Consider the following 8,047-nt stretch of genomic DNA (forward strand, 5'->3'; position numbering starts at 1 on the left):
GGTGGGCTCTCTCTACCGTGCTAAAAAACTGCTAACACCCGAAAGTATCCTATTAAGGAGATTATTGGTTTGAATCTTCTGAGTAAATTAAATAATCTCAGATTTGTTGAGTGTCTTAATGGCCACACATGGCAACACAGAGATTACATACTTCCGTTTGACGAAGCCAACATTTTTTTGAATAAAGATTTGAATAAGGTAGAGTCGCCTCCCTTTAATAGCATTGTGAAATCCCTTCCTCAATGCAACAGCTATTTAATCAATTCTATTCTAAATCCGACACTCTCTTATGAGGATGGATTGAAGCCTTTCTTCTCCGAGTCCACAGTGGAATGAAGGGTAGACACGTTGCTCACTCTCGACTCATTAGGGATCGATGAAGAGGTTAAGTTATCGGCCATGGACAAGGAGAAGATGGAAGAGTTTAAAGACTCCATCGTATGGGGAGAGGGGATATCAATTAATGACACGACCTACATGGGTGTGAACTTTATTGCTGGGATTCAGGAAAAACGAATATGTCCTTCTAGGTGATATAAGGAAGGCCTTTTTACAAATTCAACTTAAATCGGAAGAGGATAAAACAGATTTTGTTTTTTCCTTAAAAAAGGTGACAAATTATGTACATACAGGTACAAAACAATTATATTTGGGTTCAATGCTAGTCCCTTCATTCTAAACTTCATTTTGAAATTCCATGTGGAAAAATGTGCAAAAGATGCAGCATCGCATGCTATTTCCAACAGTTTTTATGTGGATAATCTTGTCACCACCAGTTGTGACGGAGAGTACCTACTTGCTATTTATAACAATGTCCGTAGCAGACTGTCAGAGGCAGGATTCGATTTGTGATCCTGCAATTCTAGCTGTTCTAAGATACAAGATAAAATGTTGGAGGATGAAACTATTTCTTCTCCCTTCCCAGCTTTTGAGAAGGTATTGGAAACCTATGTGATCCTATTTGGGACACGTTCAAACTTTCTCCCACTTTAGTGGACCCTGAAGTCAATACCAAATGGGGGATTCTTTTGCAAATATTAGGAGTATATGATCCTTTATCTATGCTTCTCCCCGTCATGATACAGGGGAAGATCATTGTTAGCTCGATGTGGAAAAGCAAGATGTCATGGGATGAGCGGATACCTGAAGAGCTCAATAAGCTATGGCAAACCTATGCCAAGGATCTAAATAACTTGGGGAAGTTTGAATTTCCCAGACGTGTATTGTCAGAAAATCATTCTGTTGAATTTATTTGTTTCTGTGACACATCGAAAAACGCGTATGGATTCACCCTGTATGCGAAACACGGAGCGTATTGTTCTGTTGTTCACAAAGGCCAGAGTGGCCCTAATTAAAGGGAAGTCATTTCCCATTTTGGAACTATTGGATATGTTTTTAGCCCTTAAGGTAGCCCCTCAGCTTTTGGGTGCTCAGGGGCCCCTTAACATTGATAATTTTTTCCTGATGTCTGATTCCCAGGTTGCCCTCTTGTGGGTCCTGAACAGTAAAGAATCCAAGAAAAATATATTCATTGAAAACAGGATTGCAGAGATCAAAAAATTTTCAGAAGATATTAATATTAAATTTGCAGAGATCAAAAAATTTTCAGAAGATATTAATATTAAATTTGGCGTTCTACTGAAATACAAGTATGTTTCTTCATCGAAAAATCTGGAAGATCTTCTAACTGGAGGTATCAACACATCTAAATTTTCCCAGTCATTCAATTTCTGGATGTATGGCCCAGAATGGCTCAATAGAGATAGCATTGATTGGCCAATCTCACCCTTACCTTGTCTAAACGAAACTAATAAAAAAAATTGTGTCATGTTTGTACTCTCAGAAGACACGTCCTTCTGCAAATACCTTCCCGTTGGATATTACAAGGTATTCCAGGTTATCTAAGGCAATCAGCATCTTAGAAAAGGTGTTGAAATTTTATGATTTGTTACGTCACCGTAGTGCTTTTAATAGGGCCAAATTATTGCTACTTGCTAATATGCAAATGGAGGCCTTCTCTCATGAACTATGTTACTTGAAACAATCTTCCGGCAAAGTGCCTCCCCCTAGGGTAACTGCCTTAGGGTTATTCCTTGATAAAGATGGGTTAATTAGAACCAGAGGTAGGATACAGAATTCTGATGTTCTGCCTTTCGAGGTCAAGTGTACCCTTTTCTTGGGAAAAAATCATAATTTAACAAAACTGGTGATTAAGGAAGCTCATCTTAACTGTTGCCACATGGGGGTTAATTCAACCCTCAGTAAGTTAAGGCTGTCTGGGGTTTGGATCCCTCAGGGGAGACAAGCCGTAAAAGCCTTCATGCGTACTTGCATTGTATGTAAAAAAATAAATGCTCTGCCTTGTAAGGCACCTGCAGGGTCACTATTGCCTGCTCATAGGGTGAACTTTGTTCGCCCATTGAAACAAGTCGGTGTGGATTTCACTGGTCAATTTTTCATAAAAGTTAGAGGGGTAGAAGTTAAAATCTACATATTAATCTTTACATGCATGAGTTTTCGTGCAACTCACTTAGAATTATTGTCAGACATGAGCACCCGCTCTTTCATGCTGGCCGTCATTAGGTTTACCAATTTATTTTGAATTCCTACGCATGTATATTCCAATAATGCAAAATATTTTGTTGTTGATTGAGATTGTCGGACTGACTTCCTCATCTTGGATGTTATTGTCACAACGTTTCGGCCGTTTTGCCCTCCGGCCTTCGTCAGGTGAACGGTTTGTTAGGAGTCTCGAACCCAACCCTTTATTATTATTACGGGGGTACCGTGTTCGGACTCCAGCTAGGCTTTGGGACATAGTTGCTGATTCTCTGTTTTTCAATGTTACTTTTTCACTGCCTTCATTCAGGATTGAACTCAGCACCTTTGGGTAACTGTAAACTTTGATACAACGTCTAGGACCACTCGGCCATATGTCACTAGGACACCGGAGGGCAAAACGGCCGAAACGTTGTGACAATAACATCCAAGATGAGGAAGTCAGTCCGACAATCTCAATCAATGAAAACAACTCATCTCAAAAATACAGACAATTAATATTTTGTTGTGTCCGGAATATTGTTGTCGAACGTGCTCAAATCGGATGAGCTGAAGGAACAATTTAAATCCATTCACATCATCCATCGAACAATTACTTTACTCTGCCTGGCGGGGGGGGGCTGGGACAGACTAATTAAAACTGGCAAGCAATGTTTGAGGAAACTATTGGGCAGAACAATGTTGGATTATTTTGAATTTCTGACTGCACTTTCTGATGTGCAAAAGGCAATAAATGACAGACCCCCTCACTTATATTGCTTCTGCTGACAAAGACTTTAGTATTTTAACTCCAAATCATTTTCTTCAAACAGGCTATCAACCTCGTTTGTTTATTAATAATTATGATTCTGAATTATGTCCTGACCCCCTAAATAGGACTGCCTTATTACATTCTCTTGAAATGAGGAATAAATTTGTTGAAAAATTCAATCGTATCTGGCACAATGATTACCTCTTGTCATTAAGAGAAGTCAATGCCAAAATTGGGAGCAATTGTGCCCCAATTTATCTGTTGGAGAGATAGTACTTATTTAGACTCCCAACAAAACCAGACAATTTTGGAATCTTGGTAAAATAATTAAAGTAATTACTGGAAGTGACAATAATGTTTGTTCCGCGGTCATTCTTAAGAATGGGTGCAAACAGGTCCATTCCTTAAAAAATCTTGTGCCTTGGAAATTAAGGGTAATGATGATATTGTATCAACTGAGTTTATAGAAGAAGGAGGTTCCTTTTTCTGTCCAACCTGTTCAGTTCCTAATGATGGAACATCACCTATGGTGTGCTGCGATTCCTGTGACAGCTAGTATCATTTCAGCTGCGTGGGAGTTAATCAGCAAGATACCTTAGGGAAGTGGCTTTGTTCTAATTGTAAGGCTGAAGCTCTTCAGGTCATTCTATAGTGAAAATTAGCTTATGTCTGGATACATGAGAATTTTGAAGTTTAAACTGAAACTGACAACAGACAGTGGCACACATATTAACATTAAGAAATGTTAACTGAATTAAAGTTATAATTATTGAATCTCAATTTGAATTGTCAACAAACAAACATATTAAAGTCAAGAAATTTAACTGAATTAAAACATATTGAAATTATAAATTTGTCCGAGTTGAGACTTATGTTTATTGGATTAATTTGCTATTTGTCGTTTATCTAACCGTTTTATTAATTAATTTGTATTGGAAAAAAGTAATGATTATCCATTACCTTTTTCCCTCCTCCTTGGCAGGGTGTGAGAAATTCCACATACAGTCATCATCTTTCTTTTTGTTCAGCTGCCTACACAGTTTGGTGGGCGGCTGTCATTAGTTTGAATCTGAATGTGTCAGGTGATTCACTTGGCGTGCTTTTTGTATCATGTTTTCTTTTCCAGTCTACACAGAACTTGGCATCGGGATGGACTGAAACCCAGCAGCTCTCACTGGAGGGAGCTGACAATTCCTTCATGAACACCAAACAGTTGGTGAACAAGGAACCACATCTCTACAAGCAGAGACTACTTTGTACTGCTGAAACCATCCAAATTAAGGATGACATTCAAGAACTGTTCTTCATGTTTATTTACCAAATATTGGATCTTATCTCAACTCTTCTTGAGTCCTAAGTGGCTCACATTATGCCTAATTATAGGTGCCAACATTCCCGCCGAGTTAACCATGAACATCATGGATTCTTTCGAAGGAACAAAAACTAACATTCCGACAATAGGAATTCATACTAATGGCTCCAGGAATGTGGACGCAAAACAGGCTACCGTTTTGCAAAAGACATTACCAGAACCAATAAACTTTCATTGCTGTTACTTGTGAAAAAATTTTGAGTTTGAAAGATATGGCTTTTGTATTTGTGGATTCTTTTGCTTCTGCCGGGAGGAAATTGGGATGTGAGAAATAATTTCTTACACCACCTACATATATTTTGTTTAGTTTTCGTGACATGAAATATATGGGAAGTAGAACACATTAAAAAAATATATTTCCTCTAATATATTCAACGAAACCTACTTTTATCATGTAAGTTTATTTAATAATGAATAAATATCGAAAATTTCAGGAAAATATGACTATTATTTGATTTTTGCTAGATTTTTTTGTTTTAAAGCGTCGATAATGTAAACACGATTTTTGTCTTGCATTTTCATTATTTTTGTATGCTGTAAATTTTTTTTTTTTTTTTTTTTTTAAATATTAGCAGTTTATTTGAAGCTTTTTCTTTTGAATGGTAAAAAAGTTAGGATGGTAATATTAAATTAAATTACAATTACGTCGTGTTACATGAGGGGGTTAAAACTGTGGCGCGCGTTGGAGGTAACTAGAGATCAAAATCAGTCTTGTAATGGTTTCGATTTACGATTAAAATCACTGTGCTTTTATTCAGATTGGCACTGATATTTAAAGTAAAGAAAATACAAAGGCTAAGAAAATCAATTTTTACGATTAAGTGAGTCGTGGTATTTTCGTCAGGCATGATAAAGAAATGCGATTAAATAAATTAAGGAGGAGACAACTCAAATCGAAGTGTAGAGGTCAAAATTCAGCCTTATGTTCAATTCAGTTTAGTAGTAAAACCGCTAAAATCGTAAATTTTGATTTTCTTAATTAAAAAAAAAGACGAGTTGATCGATTTACGTAATTTTTGGAGTGAGTATGACATTTTCGTTATATAACGAGCACGTACTGACTTTTCTGTATTTTCTTTACTTTTGTCGCCATAAGTGCCAATTTGAATAAGCACCAAAATCGTTAAAACCCGTAAAAAAAAAAAAAAAAAAAAAAAAATGACTTTTTTATATAAATAAAACTACTTGATTAATTTACGTAATTTTTAGAATATGACATATTCGTTCTGTGACTACTAGTACGTACAATATAAGGATTTTTCGGTATTGTTTTTTTTTTTTTTTTTTTTTTTTTACAACAGTACCTAACGTAGTATAACACCCTCAACCTCCCCATCTTAAGAACAGCTTTCGGAATAAACTCACCTAACCTCTCCATGTTAAGAACAGCTTTCGAGGTTGAGGTTGGGTGTGTTTATTCCGAGAGCCGGTCTTAACATGAGTGTTATACTACGCTAGATACTGTTGTAAAAAAAAAAAAAAAAAAAAAAAATAGCGAAAACTCTTTATATCGTACGTACTAGTCACAGAACGAATATGTCATATTCCAAAAATCACGTAATAAAATACCAATTTTTCTATATATCTTTTTACAAATAAGTGTAATTCTAAATGAGCGCTGATTATTTTTATATTAATCAGTAAAACATGACTACAAATTACAAACCGATGAGAATTGTTTATAAAAAAGATTGACATAAAAAAGTGCGTAAATAAAACGACACAAAAATGACTAAAATCGTTTTACTGTTTGAAAATCGAAAATCTGATTCAAACAGTGTAAACTTTCCACTGTAAAGTTTTGATGTAATAACAGAGAAAATTTTAAATTAAATGTTTTTAGTGTTTTTAATTTTTACACTTACTTTTCACAGCGAGAGCGAAGTTTGTTTTGGCCGAGAGGATGAGGAGTGCGAGTAAGAGACGCACAAAGGGGCATAAGTCAGGTTAGAATTGTTAGCAATATCATTTTCTTTTGAATTTTTTTTTTTTTTTTTTTTTTATAGAAATCGCTCTGGACAAGGCATGAAGCCGCTGGATGTAAGGAGTTAAAAAATAATTCCAAGTCAAAACAGCCAGTATGAGATGGGTAGATTATGACCCCAAAAGCAGCAATTCTTTCCCTTTCGTCAGAAACATCGCTAATTGAATGTTAGGAGCAAGGACTAAAGGACAAAATATAGGAAGCGAGAGTTACGTACGAGGCTGCCGAAAATGGAAATATCCAAGGTCAATTTTTTTCATGGAATAAATGAAATAAAGGATTTTTGGTACTCATGCACTTATTGATCCGTGCTGAAATAATAACGTTATTATTTAAAAAGCCATTCTTAACATGGGGAGGGGAGGGTGTTTTGTACCTATTCTGTACTTTAACCTTATAATTGACTAAAAAAAGCATATCATAAAACTTTAATTAAACTTGGAAATTAACTATAAATTACCCTTGTAAACTGCCATTGATTCAAAGTGAATTACTAATTAAATATTTGTTACTAACTTTTCAATAGAAAATGTTCTCATTTTCATTTCAATTTCTGCATATTTTAAATGATCTCATAAAATTTAATTTAAATGGTGTGTACTTAAAATGCCAGTCTTTTTATTTGCAACAGAAATTGACAATAAATTGAAAATAACGAGGCTAAAAAAGTTTTTCTAAACTTAGTCTCAACTAATTAATCACTTGAATACTACTGTAATGAAATTTTATCTTGTCTTTATAAGAAGGGGAGAGGAGTTCTTAGCATTTATCTTATCAGGAGAGTTCTTATGTCTCTTTGTGTGTGTGCGTGTGTGTGTATGTAACAATTACATATAATACACAGATGTGAAGAATGTGACGTACCTGTTTCTTCTGGCTCATTCTTCTGGACGGATTCGCCAACGTCTTGGGGGCTGGTTCTCTCAACAAAAACACTTTTGAGACAAACTCAAGATGCTGGTTGTTTTTATATATATTATTATTTATTCACCTCAGGCGTTTTTCATTACATTAGACTGGAGTGAATGGCAAACTTCAGCTTGCCCTATTCTCTGGTTCCATCTGGAAACCGCCCCCCCCCTCTTGAGGAGGCCTTGATTCTCACATCTTGTCTCTTTCATGTCTAGTAATCAACTCAACTAAAATTAACTAAATTTCTCAAAACCAGAACCCCTGATACGTCAGATCCGGTCTCCCATCTTCCAAGCTTCAGTGCAAGCCAATCAGTCATTCAATTTGACACATGTCACAGCATTGACTCTTTAACCCTTCTGCACCTTCAGTGCTCGCTGAGCTATCATTTCCCACGATTCAAATCAGAAAAAAAAAGCATGTCAATCTCTAAGTGAGAGTGGGAACTAATGGGAGTAAAAGAAAAATA

General features: G+C 35.8%; 1 protein-coding gene across 2 annotated transcripts in view; it reads right to left on the reverse strand.

The window, feature by feature from the left end:
* The window catches only part of LOC145300582 (malonate--CoA ligase ACSF3, mitochondrial-like), a 34,360-nt gene extending 26,811 nt beyond the window's left edge, over positions 1-7,549 (reverse strand). Inside the window, exon 1 of one of the 2 annotated variants that reach the window (XM_080144510.1) lies at positions 7,531-7,549. The gene's annotated coding sequence lies outside the window, so the exon portion shown is untranslated. Of the gene's footprint in view, positions 1-6,547; positions 6,813-7,530 lie in introns of those variants that run through there. The other variant, XM_080144500.1, reaches the window with a different exon arrangement.
* Between the last annotated feature and the right edge of the window lie 498 nt (positions 7,550-8,047).

This window comes from Euprymna scolopes, chromosome 1 (genome assembly GCF_053919585.1).
Source record: "Euprymna scolopes isolate OS-2025 chromosome 1, ASM5391958v1, whole genome shotgun sequence".
Classification (NCBI taxonomy): Eukaryota; Metazoa; Mollusca; class Cephalopoda; order Sepiida; family Sepiolidae; genus Euprymna; species Euprymna scolopes.